Source organism: Microtus ochrogaster, chromosome 4 (genome assembly GCF_000317375.1).
Source record: "Microtus ochrogaster isolate Prairie Vole_2 chromosome 4, MicOch1.0, whole genome shotgun sequence".
Taxonomy (NCBI): Eukaryota; Metazoa; Chordata; class Mammalia; order Rodentia; family Cricetidae; genus Microtus; species Microtus ochrogaster.
This window is the reverse complement of record NC_022011.1, coordinates 47,653,766-47,668,593: the sequence shown is the minus strand read 5'-3', so window position 1 is coordinate 47,668,593 and position 14,828 is coordinate 47,653,766. Positions and strand designations below refer to the sequence as shown.

Sequence of the window (14,828 nt, the reverse complement as noted above, 5' to 3'; positions counted from 1 at the left end):
CATGTGCGTGGACATGCGCGCGCGCACACACACACACACACACACACACACACACACACACACACACACACACACACACGATTCTTTGTTACAGAAGCTTTAGGCACTGGAGATGAAATTCCAGGTGAGTAGCGAGGAACGTGCTTTTTCTCTTTCCTGGCATCCTTTAGGGCAGTGGTTCTCGACCTCGCTAATGCTTCAACCCTTTAATGTGATCCTTCATGTTGTGGTGACCCCTCAACCATAAAATTACTTTCATTGCTATTTGTTATGAATCATAAGGTAAATATCTGTGCTTTCTGATGGCCTCGGGTGACCCCCAAAGAGGTCTCGACCCCCAGGTTCAGAGCCACTGCTTTAGGATAAGCACTACACTCTGAAGCCTTGCTTTTGAGCAAATTGCAGCCCCGGTGAAAGTTACCAAGAGCAGGAAGGCACCATAAGCTATTTGGCCTGAAGTCAGGTCGTGTAAAAACCTCCCCAGCAGTGTTGGGGTAAATTTTCTATTTTCCCTAAAAGATTAGACTGAGTTGTTCTCAGCTATTCTATCCTGTTAAAGAGAATGAACATGTTGCCTCAGGACTTCATGGGCTATGGAAGTCTTTTACCACCCTCACAGTTTAGGAAAAAGCATCTGAACCTTTGTCACCAATGATTTTTGAGTCTGTTGTTCCTTTTGGGTTTGCACTCAGAATTCTGAGCTTACAGTCCACTAACATTTGTATTTTCATAACTGACCAAAAACAGTGTGCTTTGGAAGCTAGGGATGTGCTGTGGTGTCCATGAGAGGGGTTTGATGTCTGTGTATGATGGGTGCCTCCTAGCACACATGTTTTATGGCAGCATGTTTTACAAAGAATGGCCTCTGCCAGGCGGTGGTGCACATGCCTTTAATCCTAGCACTCAGGAGGCAAAGGCAGGCAGATCTCTGTGAGTTTGAGTCTAGCCTGGTCCACAAAGTGAGTTCCCGGACAGCCAGTGCTGTTACACAGAGACCCTGTTTAAAAAACAAAAAAAAAGGATGGGCTTTGGTGGGTTCTGGGGAGGCAAGGCTCTGCATGTAGTCTTGCTGCCTTGAGTCCCATGTGAACCCCGCCCCCACCCCCCCATGGCATCTTCCCGGGTACAGATCACCAGTCACCCAGGTGAGCCATTCTTCACTCAGCCCCTTCATCTCAGAAAAGCTGGTTGTATGTACATGTATATTTTTGCCCAGTGAATGGAAAGGATGTGAGCTTTCTAAGTTTGCAATATTTCATTTGTAAATGTAATGTGTATTGTAATACATAATTTCTGAAGTCCACTTGAACAGTTTTCTCCTTAATTGCTGAGATATGCTGGGATTATTTCCAGCTTTGTATTTTATATAACACGCACGCACACACGCACATGTCTTAAGTCCTAGTTCCACCAGTTCCGTTGACGTTAGAGGTCTCGGTTTCTGCTGTGTGAGCGGAGAGCAGGTTCTTGGCTGGCTTGTGCATCTACATAGGAAACAGAGTCACTGACCCAGTCAGTCCATTGACAAAAGGCATGATTGGGTGAACCCATTTTGGTGTTCTTACTCTCTCGGCAATCACTTCCAGGCAGTCCGTAATTTGGGACTCACAGCTTTAGTTGATAGCCTCTCCACTATGTAGAAAGCGTGGGGGAAAGAGGGCAGCTTGACACTTTGAGGCTTCTCTCTTAGGCAGCTAGGGTCTATTTGGCTCATCCAAAGCCAAAGTGGCTTTTCATTGTTGGTCTGGAAGCACCGGGGCTTCAGGCCCCTCAGAAAAAGGAGCCACATTCAACCTGGGAAACACACTGGGACCTTCCCTACGTGCATAGTAACACTGCTGGGTAGCGCATGTGTGCAAGGTGTGATGTGAGGCTGGGAACGAGTGGGTACCTAGTAAACACTGAATGCCAGAAGGCTAAAAAAGCCTGGTTGGCCTCAGTGGTGCGCCTTCGTTCACAGGCTACCTGCTCCTTGCAGGGGATTGAACTGGCTTAATCCTGATCAGCCAGCCAGTTGCTAGTGAAGCCCAGTGTCTTTGTGAGCCTTGGTCATCACCTGTGGCCTGTACATTCCAAAGCACAGCTAATGGTCCACCTAATTCTCAGCTCGCTGGGAGTTGTCCTGCTGCCGTGTGAGTTAGTGGCTCGTGGTATAATGAGGGCTGTTTCTGTTCTCTGAAGGGATGAGCTCAGTCATCCAAAAATAAATCTAGCTGTGTTGATATTTAGTTTCAGCTAATCTACCGCCTAACATCCCATTATTAATTTTCCTCCAACAGTCAAAATATTGTAAGAGCTTAACTGAGTCAGACTGGAGCAAGCTGCTGGCTTCTCGCATCACTTAAAACATTATCATCTCCAGCGTTTGACTGATCAACTAGGTATAAAACATAAGAAAATGGAGCTTGCACTGGAGTGTTTGAAATATACCCTAGTAGTTTATAACCTTTATTTAGATGTTAATTTGATTTACAAAACCTTAGGTTTGTGTCCACATCTCTCCAAAACTACTCACTAGCCCTCCTGCCTCAATGATGCTGCCTTCCTTAAACCACAGGGCACGTTATCCCATCTCAATCTGCCCTGGTTGGTAGAGTCCTTGGGAAGCTCACTAGCAACTGAACTGCCGCTCTGCTAACACTTGGATTTCTTCACTGAGTTCAATAGATTTCGTATCTGAATGGTCCTCAGAGTTACTGGGTGATTTCCCACGATTCATTATTCCTTGCAGGCTGCTCAGAAATCCTGAGTTGGTTGCTCTAGGCAGAACCCTAAATCTCCATTCCACATACCCTAAGAGCAGCTGGAGCTGTGGAGTACATTTTGAGAAATACATTAAACTCCTAAAGAGATGACAACCTTGCCCACATCACCTTGAGAACCACTGCCCTGCACCCAGCAGTTCTGCCCCTACAAATGGATCCAAGAGAAACTTTTCCAGGGTAGCTTGTAAAAGAAAAACAACCGTCAGAGCCCTGGAAGCCCGACCTTTTGGCCCTTGGCGCATCCCTGCCCTGGCATCAGATTGATACATGAGCTGTGCTGCAGAAGCAATTCCTACTGTTCAGAGGGGGACAGACCTGAGAGCTGGAGACCCCACACTTCCAGGGCTTCCATTGCAGTGTAGAAAGTAGGAGCAGGGACCAACTGCTGCTGCCTTACCTCTGTTGGAATGACAAGGTTAAGGGGCAGAATTGGACTAGGAATGTGGGAAAGAGTGGTGCCAGCGGGGAGTGGACAATGTGCTGGGAACTAAGACAAAACCCACCCAAGTGTAGTGAAGCAAGGTCCAAGGGAGGAACTCAGGTAAAGAGATTCATCAGGGGATGACTGGAGTACAGGAGGCCAGGAAGAGATGGATGACGGGAACCACCCAAGTCCAGAGGCCAGGCTTATTAGCCTCTCAGGCTGGGATAGGGCTCAGAAGGTTGTAAAGTTTTTGTAATTTGGTTTTATCCCAGTCTTTAATTGATGACATGTGCTATTGCTGATCTAGGTATGACCCTTTCATATCTGTTTAATAATATCGAGGTGCTTATTGCTTGCTGTTCTTCAAAAGGATGAGAGGTCTGTGCCTAGCACTCACATTGGGGAGCTCACAACCACTTGTAGCTTCAGCTCCGGGGCCTCCAGTGCCATCTTCTGGTCTCCTCTGGTACCTGCACTCATGTGCACAGATTCAGACACACATACACATAGATAAATTTTTTTAATGTTTTAAAATCTTTAGTAATATAAACCCTGCCACCGCTGATGTATAATCTGTCTGCAGCATGTGTCAGTTCTCCCTCCCTTGGTCATCACTCCTCAAGGGGCTTTATTTGTATTACTAAGTATAATTTTTCATTTTCCCATTTTTAATTCAGTGTACTTGGAAGCTATTATATATTGTCTTTAAGGACTAATTTTTCTTTTTTTTCTTTTTTTGGTGGGGGGTTGAGACAAGGTTTCTCTGTAGCTTTGGTGCCTGCCTGTCCTGGAACTAGCTCTTGTAGACCAGGCTGGCCTCTGACTCACAGAGATCCGCCTGCCTCTGCCTCCTGAGTGGTGGGATTAAAGGTGTGTGCCGCCACTGCCCGGCTAAGAACTAATTTTTCACTCAACCTTTTTTGTTTAGTACATTTTATTCAAATTGTTGACTTACTCATTTTTCTGATAGGAAATATTCTGTTATTTTTCTATTAGTGGTCATTTGATTTGTTTCTGGGTTTTTTATAAACAATTCTGCTCAGAGCATTCTTGGCCCTTGTTTTTGGGTCCTGATGGCCTAAAGGGTTACCTTGTTATCCTCCCGCCTGGTATCTGCTCGACTTCTCACCATGAACTGGCTTGTTTTAGGAGAGTATTTGTTTTTTGTTTTAAATAATTTTTTAAAATATTTATTTATTATGTATACAACATTCCTTCCATGCCTGCCTGCATGCCAGAAGAGGGCACCAGATCTCATTATAGATGGTTGTTAGCCACCATGTGGTTGCTGGGAATTGAATTCAGGACCTTTGGAAGAGCAGGCAATGCTCTTAACCTCTGAGTCATCTCTCCAGCCCTGTTTTAAATAATTTTTAAATTATAACATAACTACATCATTTCTGTTTTCCCCTCTTCCCTCCAAACTCTCCAATATACGACCAATCCCCTGTTCTCTTTCAATTCATGACCTCTTTAATTATTGTGAGGTGTGTGTGTCTGTGTGTTTATTCCTAAGTATGTAAAGAAGCCTGCTCAGACTGTATAATGTTACTTGTATGTATATTAGGTCAGTGGTTCTTGACTGATTATTGCCTCCCAAGGAGTGTGTGACAGTGACTGGCAATATTTTTAAGATAATTTTATGCTGGCATTTGAGTGGGTAGAAGCCAGAGATTCTGCTATGTGTGCTCTCCTGCAGTGAGCAGGCACAGCCCACCAAACTACAAGGTGGAGGTTGGGAAACCTGGCTCAGGCACACAGGTGTTCACCCTTCCATATCGCCGATGTGTTTTCCAGACAGTTACATTAGTCTGTACCCTCCAGCAGCTCTGAATATCGGATTTTCCCAGAACGCTAAAGGCTGAGGCCTTAGTTTTTACTGTCCATCAGACACTCTTGAAGGCCACCCCTACCGTATTTTTGTGCTGCACCAGCAGTGGTTGCTGGAGCCATGAAAACCTGAGTTCTAGCACATTTGTTACCGCATTGAATATTATGGGAGTTCTTTGTTAATGCTTTAGTCACTAAGATCCCAGTTACAAGCCTTGTACGAAGACCTGGTCTTTGTGTTTCTCCGCTCTTGTGTGTCTGTATTTTCAGTGTAAAGTATGCATGTGTGCACCTGTAGAAACCAGAGGTGACATTGAGTGTCTTCCCTAATTACATCTCTACTTTAGTTGAGGCAGGATCTTACTATGCATCCCTGGCTGGCCTCCAGCTCACAGAAATCTGCCTGCCTCTGCCTTCTGGGAGCTGGAATTAAAGGTGCACAGTACCACGCTCAGGTTCTGCCTTATTTTTAAAACAGGTTCTCTGAGTGAGTCTGGAGCCAGACTTCCTGGCCAGCAAGCCCTTGGAATCCAACTGTTCCCACCTCCCAGTGCTGGCAGTGGAGGTTCATACTGCCTCCCCTAGATACAGGTGTTGGGATCCGAACCCAGGTCTCTGTGGTTGCGCAGCAAACACTTTACACAACATGCCATCTCCCCAGTTGTTTTTCTCCACTTTTACAGCTTCAACTCGGGCCCTAAAGATGTTTGCTTCTAAAACTCCATTCTTTCAGGCAGCCATTCCCAAATTGTGATCTGAGGGCAAGAAGCTGCAGAGCTCTCCCCTGGGACCGTGAGGTCAAACTGCTTCTAAGGAAGATGGAGGTCTTCCTCTCCTTCCTGCTCCTCACTGATTGACATGTCCACAGTGGAGTTCTTCAGGCTCCTACTGCTGGGGGACATTGGCATGGCGAGTTCTCGGGGCCATGTGTTTTTGTCCTTCAGACTGGCCTCGGTTCATTCTCTATTGCAGTAGGGACTGATAGCTCCGTCCCATAGGTGCAACAGTTCCTGGAGATCCTCAGCCATTTTCAGTAGAAAGAGGTCCCGGGACCGAAATGATGAGAAGAAAGGCTGAGTGCTGTGGTGTGTCACTACTAAGGAGACTGCCACCAGAGCATCACTGAGGGCCAGGAGTTTGAGATCAGACTGCAGAAGATGGGAAGACCACAAAGATCTGAAAAGGAGGAGGGGGAAGAACCTTCTTCAACAGCAAGAGTATCAAATAATAGATCAGACCAGTCTCATGACTAGAAATTTATCAGTGACTGAAGCCCTGGATGTGAAATAAAACCACAAGAATTTGGGACATTCTGCCAGTTAATTCTGTAGCCAGGAGATGGACAGAGAAGGGCAGATGCCTGGGGGACTGACCAGCACTGGCAAAGGACAGAAATATCATGATAGGTGAAGTTTGCTTAAATATCCCTCACCAACCACCAAAAAGGAAAGAAAGATGGGTAGCTGAAGAACTTTTATTCATTTTGATCATTTTTTTCTTAAACAATCTTTCTTTACTCATAAAAGTATTACAGGTGACTGTGCATACCCACATCTCTTCAAATGTGTGCCAGAGTATAGAAACCATAAACACAGAAGCCACAAAGCTTACTACAAATATATAGCCAGAATGCCCATACTCAGCTGCTTTTTATCAGTTGGCAAATAGGAAAAGCAAACGATTCCGTTGAGCTATTGTCTGTGTGCTCCTGGTCCACTTTTCCAGAGTGGAAACTGGCCTTTGCAATGAAACATACTCTACTGCATCTAAGAAAGTTCTAAAGCAGTGTTTACTAGAAGGGAAGAGGCGGCACTGGCAGGGAAGGATGAGAAACTCTTCACAATGAAGAATCATCTAAATTCTGCACTTGTCAACTTTAGAGAATTGTGCACATTGCAATTATGGGCAAATTTTATCCAAATGGTTTTTTGATGACCATTGACTTCTACTTATCTGGGCTGCCTAACAGTCTAGGGAAGGTTGTGCTATGTTTTCAGGTGTATCAGGCACAAGTTGGAGCAGCAGGTTGTGGACAAATGGGTGGGTGCACATGATAAAGCCTAATGGCGTTGTGGAATCTAGGTCACAGGTATAGGGGAGTTTATTCTATAATTCTTTCAATGTTTTTGATGTTTGAAAATTTCATACTAAAACACTGCTGAGATAAAGCTCCCCTAGCCTCTAAGCAGAGGACTAGAACACTGCCCTCAAAACTGGCTTCAGTATCCTCAGCTAGCATTCAGTAAGATGAACAAAGAAACCCTTCAAGCATAAACTTAAAAGAACTGAACACTGGCTATACTCAGGGAAATGAGAACGTTATCACAGAAATGTTGTCTGAACTTAGAGGTACAAATAAAATTATATTCAAGTAAAATCTAATAAGAAGCCCCAGGGAAAGGCAGACAGCCGAGAGAATAAAGAGAAAATGACCAAAGGAGAGCTGGAAAAATGACTGGATGGAGCAGGGGCTGAGACCATGTACGAATCATCACACATGCATTTGTCAGAATTCTGGGGAGACCATCATGGGATAGAACCAGTGTGTGAAGCTAAGAAAATCCAGAAAGTAAAGCCTAGGTCTGAATCTAAGCACTAATAGGGGCCACGGGGAACTTGTCTTAGTTAACTAGGAACTACCAAGTCAGTCTAGTCCAGGAGTCATGCTGCAAAGATAAATATCTCAGGACTTCCGAGCAAGAACTCAAGTAACTTAACAGCCCCAAACCGTCAGGCTGCATTACACTGCTGGAAACAGCAAAGGGCTCAAGAGGCCGCACAGCAGTTAGGACGCTTTCTGCTCCTGCAGGGTCTGACATCTCTGATCTCTGCAGCACATGCACATGCACATACATGCACCCTCACGCGTGCATGCTCACACATAACATGTGCACTCATGTAGATACACATGTACATAATTCAAAATAATAAAATGAATCTTAAAAAGAAAACCAACAAGGGCTGGCCCATCAATTAAAAATGCTTGCTGCTCTTGTAGAAGACTTAAGTTTAGTTCACAGAACTTAAGTTCCCATGTTGAAGGGCTTACAACTGCACATAAATCCAGCTTCAATTCCAGCACCACCTTCTGGCCTCCCCTGTATTCGTGTGGTGCACATAAATGAGTGCAGGTAAATAAAGCAAGACAACAGTTTTCAAAGAAGAGTCAAGGACGTGTGTGTTCTTTCAAGCATCGAGGCCAGAGAGAGCATTTGACCGCTTCAGGATTCTGCACCCGTGAGCCTGTCTGGAGTGTCTGTTGGACACTCCCCAGCCAAGAGAAGGTAGACGGATTAGCCCAGGGCATGCTGAGCAAGGCACAGGCAAAGTGGTCATAAGGACAAAGAGAGAGCCTAGGAATACTGTGTTCAGTCTCAGTGAGGGGTCCAAAAAGATGCAGATGAAATAACTGATTTTTGTGTGTGCAATCAGTGGAATCAAGGATACTGTTAGATACTAAGAAACCAAAGGCAAATTATGGCTTTCCAGTTTAGTGTTTTTATGAGATTCCTGAGTGTACAAAAGAGTGGATTTCTACTTCTTGTGCCTTTTCTTGGGTTCTTTTTCTTCTGTTTGTTTGTTTCTTCCAACTTTGATGTGATGATTTTTTTGTTTTATCATATTATATCTTAATCTCTTAGAAGTCTGTTTGTTTTCTAATGGGAGGCACTAAGGGAGTAGCTCTGGATGGAAGGGGAGGAGAGGAGGAACTGGGAAGAGTAGAGTAGGGGAAACCATAACCGGGATATATTATGTGAGAAAAAGTCTCTTTTCAATAAAAGGAGGGAAAAGCTAAAGTGATGCTTGCGAAAATGGGGTCTGGAGGCTGTAGCATGTAGAAATACAAAGGGACGCGTGAGAACTATAGAGTTAATAAGAAAAGGAGATAGCCTAGTGGTAGAGCATTAGCCTAGCATGAATGACGTCCTGGGTTCCACCACCAGCATCAAAGGAAAAGAAAAATAGGCATGTTACATACATGCCATCCTAGCATTCAGGAGGAGGTGGGGGAATCTGAGCTAGCTATGAGACATTGTCACAAAGCACATATAAAGGAGGGAAATCAGGAAGGAGTACCCAGAAACACTAAACATGTATTGAGAACACATGTGTCAGTCACATGAATAAATGTACACATTCCAACAGGCTCTTCCAGAGTGCCACTAAAGCTCATGGGGAAAAAGAAGTATGCATAAAAGAATAGGAACAACCAAAAGGGGCGGTGCTAGGAGAGCAAGGCCTGTGTTCCTTAAAGCACACGTAGAAGTCTTAAAACACACTAGGAGTCAAAAATATGGCCCCAGCTTGCAGGTAGACAACCAGAAGACTGAAATAGACCAAGGCTGATGTGGAAACCAAGCAAGTGGTACTGGCGACATCTCTAGTCAGTGGACCACCGTCACAGAAAGGAAAGTAACTTCATATAACCCCCCCCCAAAAAAAAGTCCTAATAAAACCATAACAAAACCATGACAGCTGGCAAGCTGGGGAACGTATGTAGCAAGTGTGTCCTAGGAGCAGAGATATGGCTTTTAAATCATTTTGCTAATTTTAAAAACAAAGTGGAAAATATTAAAAATGGGTTCTTAAATGAGGAAACCATTAACACACCCTGTACTTAAATAGATCAAAAGATGTCCCCATCCCCAGAGAAATGCGGATTAAAACTACATTGAGGCCTGTCTCTTTTCTGCTGGGTTAGCAGAACTGAAAAGGCCTCCCCTGTGGTCTATGGAGGCAAGGGAACAGGTCTCTTATCACTGCTGATGGCCACATGGGCCACCTAGAGTAAGGACCTTCACAGTGTCCAGTGTCTGCATTTGCCTTTGCCCAGGGATTATATTAGGAGGTGGCCCTGCAGACTCCTTCCAACAATTTGGAAGCTCGTGTGTGCAGCTGTTCATCACGGCCTGTTTGGGACTGAGTATCTTAGGATAACCCTCACACTCAGAGGACGCCTGAGGAGATCATGAAACAGCCGCACAATAGAGCTACACTACTTAGGCTTTTGTCTTTGAAAAGATGAGAGAAAGACCTGTGACCCGTGTGAAGCGACTTCCTGGGCAGAGTGTTATTTAAAGAGAAAAGCAAATGCTTTTCTCAGTAAGGCTCCTCTTTGTACGGAGAGAGAAGACATCCATTACCTGCCCATTCTCAGGGGGCAGACACGCATGGAGGGTTAGACACAAAGCCGTCTGTTTAGGAGACAGCTGAGAGGTGTGTTAAGTATGAGGGCTGGAGGTGGGTGCGACAGCCGCGGGATGAGTCGGGCAGAGTGACTCTGGAGCTTCTGGGATTCAGGCCGGACTAGCCTGTTTATCTTTTTTGCTTTTGTTTCTAACCAAAAAGAATGCAAATAGAATTAAAGCTAAGGATATTTCAGTCAGATAATGTGTTTACTCCTTAAAGAGCAGGGAAGAAAGTAGAAAAGGAACTCTAGAACCTTTGAACGTGGAGTTTTGACCCAACCTTTTGGTTGAGTGCTATAATTACTGTGAATTAAATCATGCAGTATAGTTGGTGTCCAGCTTCACAGAAGTCAGGATTGGTATGTCTAGAACTCCGAGTAGGTAGAATAGAGCACATATAGAAACAGGAGCCATAGAGCCAAGCTCAGATAGATAGATAGATAGATAGATAGATAGATAGATAGATAGATAGATAGATAGATAGATAGATAGATAGATAGATAAGCTGCCAATGTGGAAAGAAAGCCACAGTAAATACTTGGTGTCTTATAGCAACTGAGAGTATTAGTATAAGCAAAAATGCTGGTGTGTCCGTGTGTGCATGCTTGCAGGTGTGCTCCAACCCTGTCTGCTTAGAAGGTCTAAATTAGAGCCCAAAGACAATGAGCACCTATCTTTTCCCCATCATGGTCTCTAAACACTAGTCTTGCTAGCAGAAATCCTTTGAGTAAGTAACTAAGAACAGTACAAGATGAGCCTGGTGCTTCTCGCTGTGCCAGAAAGTAGGGCAAGTGCCCAGAGAGTGATGGGGCGTAGAGTGTCAGTGAGCATAGATATCATTTTGAAGAGGCCCTCACTAGCCACACCTGGGACTGCAGGGTACCAAAATAATGACATCACTCATCATAACCCGCAGAGTACAGTCCTCATCTGTGAGTCCGCCTCATGAAATGGAGGAAGTGTTGAGAGGCATCATTGCGACTTCTCTGTAAGGAGAGAGAGCTTTAATCTGGGGGCAATGGGAAGTTGGGCTACCATCTTAGTAAGTCTTCAGACATATGTCATTGCTTGTTCCGCTGCTCTCAGGCAGAGGAACTGAGGACCGAGCAAATGATAAAAAACACAGAACTTGGTGGGGGAGGGGATGGGACCTAAAAAGAGACCATAGTCTCGGAAAGCTTTAAAGACGCCTGTAGTTCTGACATCTCTGAGCTAAAATCTGTCCCATGCTTCTGTGGGGCTATGCAGTCATAGCACATTTAGCTGTTTCGAAGGCTGCTGACTGGGTCTGTGGAGTTAACAGAGCTCTGTACAGGTGTTTCATGGGCATTACCCACTCCTCCTGCTCTGAGATGGCTCTCAGAACTGTGAGCTCCTAAGGGGTGAGGACTGACCTCACTGTGAGACAGTGTCCTGTGGGTCTTTCTGGAGGAGTGGGCAATTCACTCCCAGGGTAAGTTCTGGAGCTGAGTCCTCTCTAGAATCTCTGCTGCCTCCCAGAACAGCTCCCATTCCCTCCCTCTGCTTTCTTTCATCTCTTTGAGCATTCATGCTTCCTTTGGGTGACTTTCAAGGGGCCTACAGATCAGGCATTGTGAGTGCTACACTCAAACATGGCGGCCGTGTAGAAGATGCCAAACAAGCTGGCAGGTGGAGAATGGAGGCTGTCACCATTGTCTCATCACGGGTTGGCGGCTCAGAGAACGCACCATGTATCTCGGAGCTCCTAGCTCTGACATTAAGTCAAATTCAGTCAGAGATCAAATGGTTTGGGTTTGGTTTTGTTTCCTAATTTCTTTGAGTACTTTATACTTTTTCTTGATTCCTCAAAAGCTGCTCTCTCCCTGTATGTCTCTAGCTTCCTTACAGGACAGCCCTCCACAGACGTGCCATGTACTAAAACCCCCTCAGAACACTGACTGAATTGATGACAGCCTGGTTAGGGGGCCCAGGTTGTCTCCTTTGCCACAAAGGCTGACCCCTTTGCCAGCAGTCATCAGCCTCAGCGTCCCCAATGGTGCCTTTTAAACCCCACAGCCGCTCCGCCTATGTGTTTCAGTTGCTGTGACCCAAGGAGCTGGGACTCTGATTCCACCTCCCCAGCAGGTCTGTCTCCCTAGGCTGGCATTTATAGGGTGAATTTCAGTGTTGGAGAAGGCAATTCCACTACCCCAGGGAAGAGTGGTGGGTGTTACTCCCTAGTGTTTGTGTGTATTATGTGAAATTGACGTGTGGTGTGGTAGAAACAGCTGGCGTTGGCCTTTTTGAAGCAAGGTGAAGCTGTGCATCCCCCCTCAGAAAAGTGCCCTCCCGCCCTTAACTGTGTGTTTGTCTCCGGCTGTCTAGTTTGATTTATTCTGTAGTAAATGTTGGACCGGTTTTCAAGCCAGATAACTTATCTTAAACTCTGCCCCCAATTTGGCCTTATTCTGTTTCAGTGTGTCCCCTTGTCCTGTAACAAATATTTATTGATCAGTCTCTGAACGATAGCCCAGCCCCTCCTCTCCAGCAGCACACTGCTCCCCACAAGCTGCCTGTCCCGCCTCGGGCATCTCCTCAGCACTCTGCCTGTCTTGCCTATGCCTGGTCCGTCCCCAGGCTCTCGCCTCTGCTCTTTCCTTAGCCTCCTGGTCTCCTTTTCTCTAGACACTACTCTCCATCTTCCACTGGAGTCTCTGTCCTCAGGCCCCAGTGGTGTGCAGAAGAAAGCCTCCTCCTTCGAGATGCTGGTGTTGTTCTGACACCTTGGCCTCAGTTTACTCTTTCCAGCTCATCTCCTCTTCTCCCTCCTGCCTGGCCATGCTCAGAGCTCTCTTCTGTTGCTTATTACCATCTTGAAGGAGACAATTCTTCCTTGTACAAAGCACACCAGTGTCTTGCAGGAGGGGCAGCCTCCTGAATGCCAAGAGTTCCCTGCATTTATTGCAACAAGCAACATTCTTTCTTCCCCGCTGGCTTCTTGGTAACTCCGTACCTTCCTGCTTCTGTGATGTGTGCCTGCTGTTCCCTCTGCCTGTGGCCTCCTTCCCCACCTGTGCCCCTGGCAGAGCCACTGTGCATTCCCTAAGATAGGGCTGTGCTCCCTACCATCTTTCATTTACCTTTTGGTTGGGTAGTCCCTCCTCCCTCTGCTCCTCCAGCCCTTCATACACCTGTTCTGATAGAATGTCCTGTGTATAGAAGAGGCACGAACTGCTCTTAAAGAGTTGTCCTGCTTTAAAGCTCCATTTGACAGTATCTGCAGTCTGAGTATCTCTGTGCACATCCTTTATGATGGCCCTAAAGGGGAAGGGCTGAGATCTGCCTGTGAGTATCTGTTGTGTTCTTTATCTGTACTTAGCCTTCCATAATAGCCCTTGCTACTGAACCCAGGACCTTTACAAAGAAGAGTTCTCATGGGACATCCTTCCACAGCACAAAGAAACAGCCTGGACTATTGTTATTGGTCTTGTTAGAAAACAGCAGTATTGAGCAGTAGGTAGTCTGGGCCCTCAGAGTTTGTATTTGGCCCAATGGAGCCATGTTGTTCAACACCCACTACAGTCTATAATACGCTGCAAGAATGCCTCATGCTTCCAGAGGCGGAGCTGTGTCGGAAGCTGTTAGCATGGGAGTCCAGGCTGCTCTTTAGATGATCAGTTGTCTTGACTCAGATTTATACACAGCAGGTGAATCTCATTAGCCCAGATTCACACTGCATAGACCAAGCTTATAAACAGTCGAGACCTTCCAGGACTGTATTAAATCTTCAGCCCATTTTGAAGTAGTGCATCTTGACAGTTTACTTTATTCCTTAATCCCAATCTACACATGTGGCTTTTCTTCCCATTAATCTCATTGGATCTACAGAATGAGGTAGCATTTGCTTAGTTTCAACCCTAGGGCTGCACATAGTCCAGCTGTTGACAGCTGGATTAAAGGATGAGTATGAATCTGCACCAGGATGGCCTGTGGCCTTGTTAGCTATATCATGTGGGACTCTAATTAGAATTAGTTATACTAATTGTGCTGTCTGTAGTCAGAACAGCAGTCGTATCCACAGCCTGGATGGTAGGAACTATAGTACACACAGGCTCTGGAGAACCAACCCGCCTGGGTTTAGGTACTTGGATGGCCCTCTCTAGGCATGCATGCACCTGGTGTCTACTTGTGACTGTATCCACCTTAGTGCTTCTATAAGACAGAGCTGATGACAGTCCTGCCTCTTGGGGTTGGTGTGCACAGAATATGAACCAGCCATGGGAAGCATAGGTGTCAGGAGTCTACTAGGTACCTACTGAAGATCTTGACATCCCATACCTCTCCTTTCTGCACATATTTACCACATCACTGTGATCCTAAACGCAGTTCAGAGACACTTCCTTTGTAAACAGCGCCCTTGCCAGACACTGCATGGATATGTTCGTCTTCTGACAGTAGCCCAGCGCCAGCTGCCATCTTTTCTTCCCTGGCTTTTGCAGTCTCGTGGCTCCTTGATTTTCGCCTCTGCCCTGTTGGTCCTCTGCACTGCAGCTGGAGTGCTGTTTGTGAACTGTTGCTTCTCTGCCCAGAGACACTGCTGACCTCCTACTATGGGGGGGTCTCCTTCTCTGCCCAGAGACACTGCTGACCTCCTACTAT

General features: G+C 45.8%; 1 protein-coding gene across 1 annotated transcript in view; it reads left to right on the top strand.

Moving 5' to 3' along the window:
* Med27 (mediator complex subunit 27) overlaps nt 1-14,828 on the top strand; it is a 190,152-nt gene that overhangs the window by 127,679 nt on the left and 47,645 nt on the right. The gene's annotated exons all lie outside the window — the stretch shown is intronic.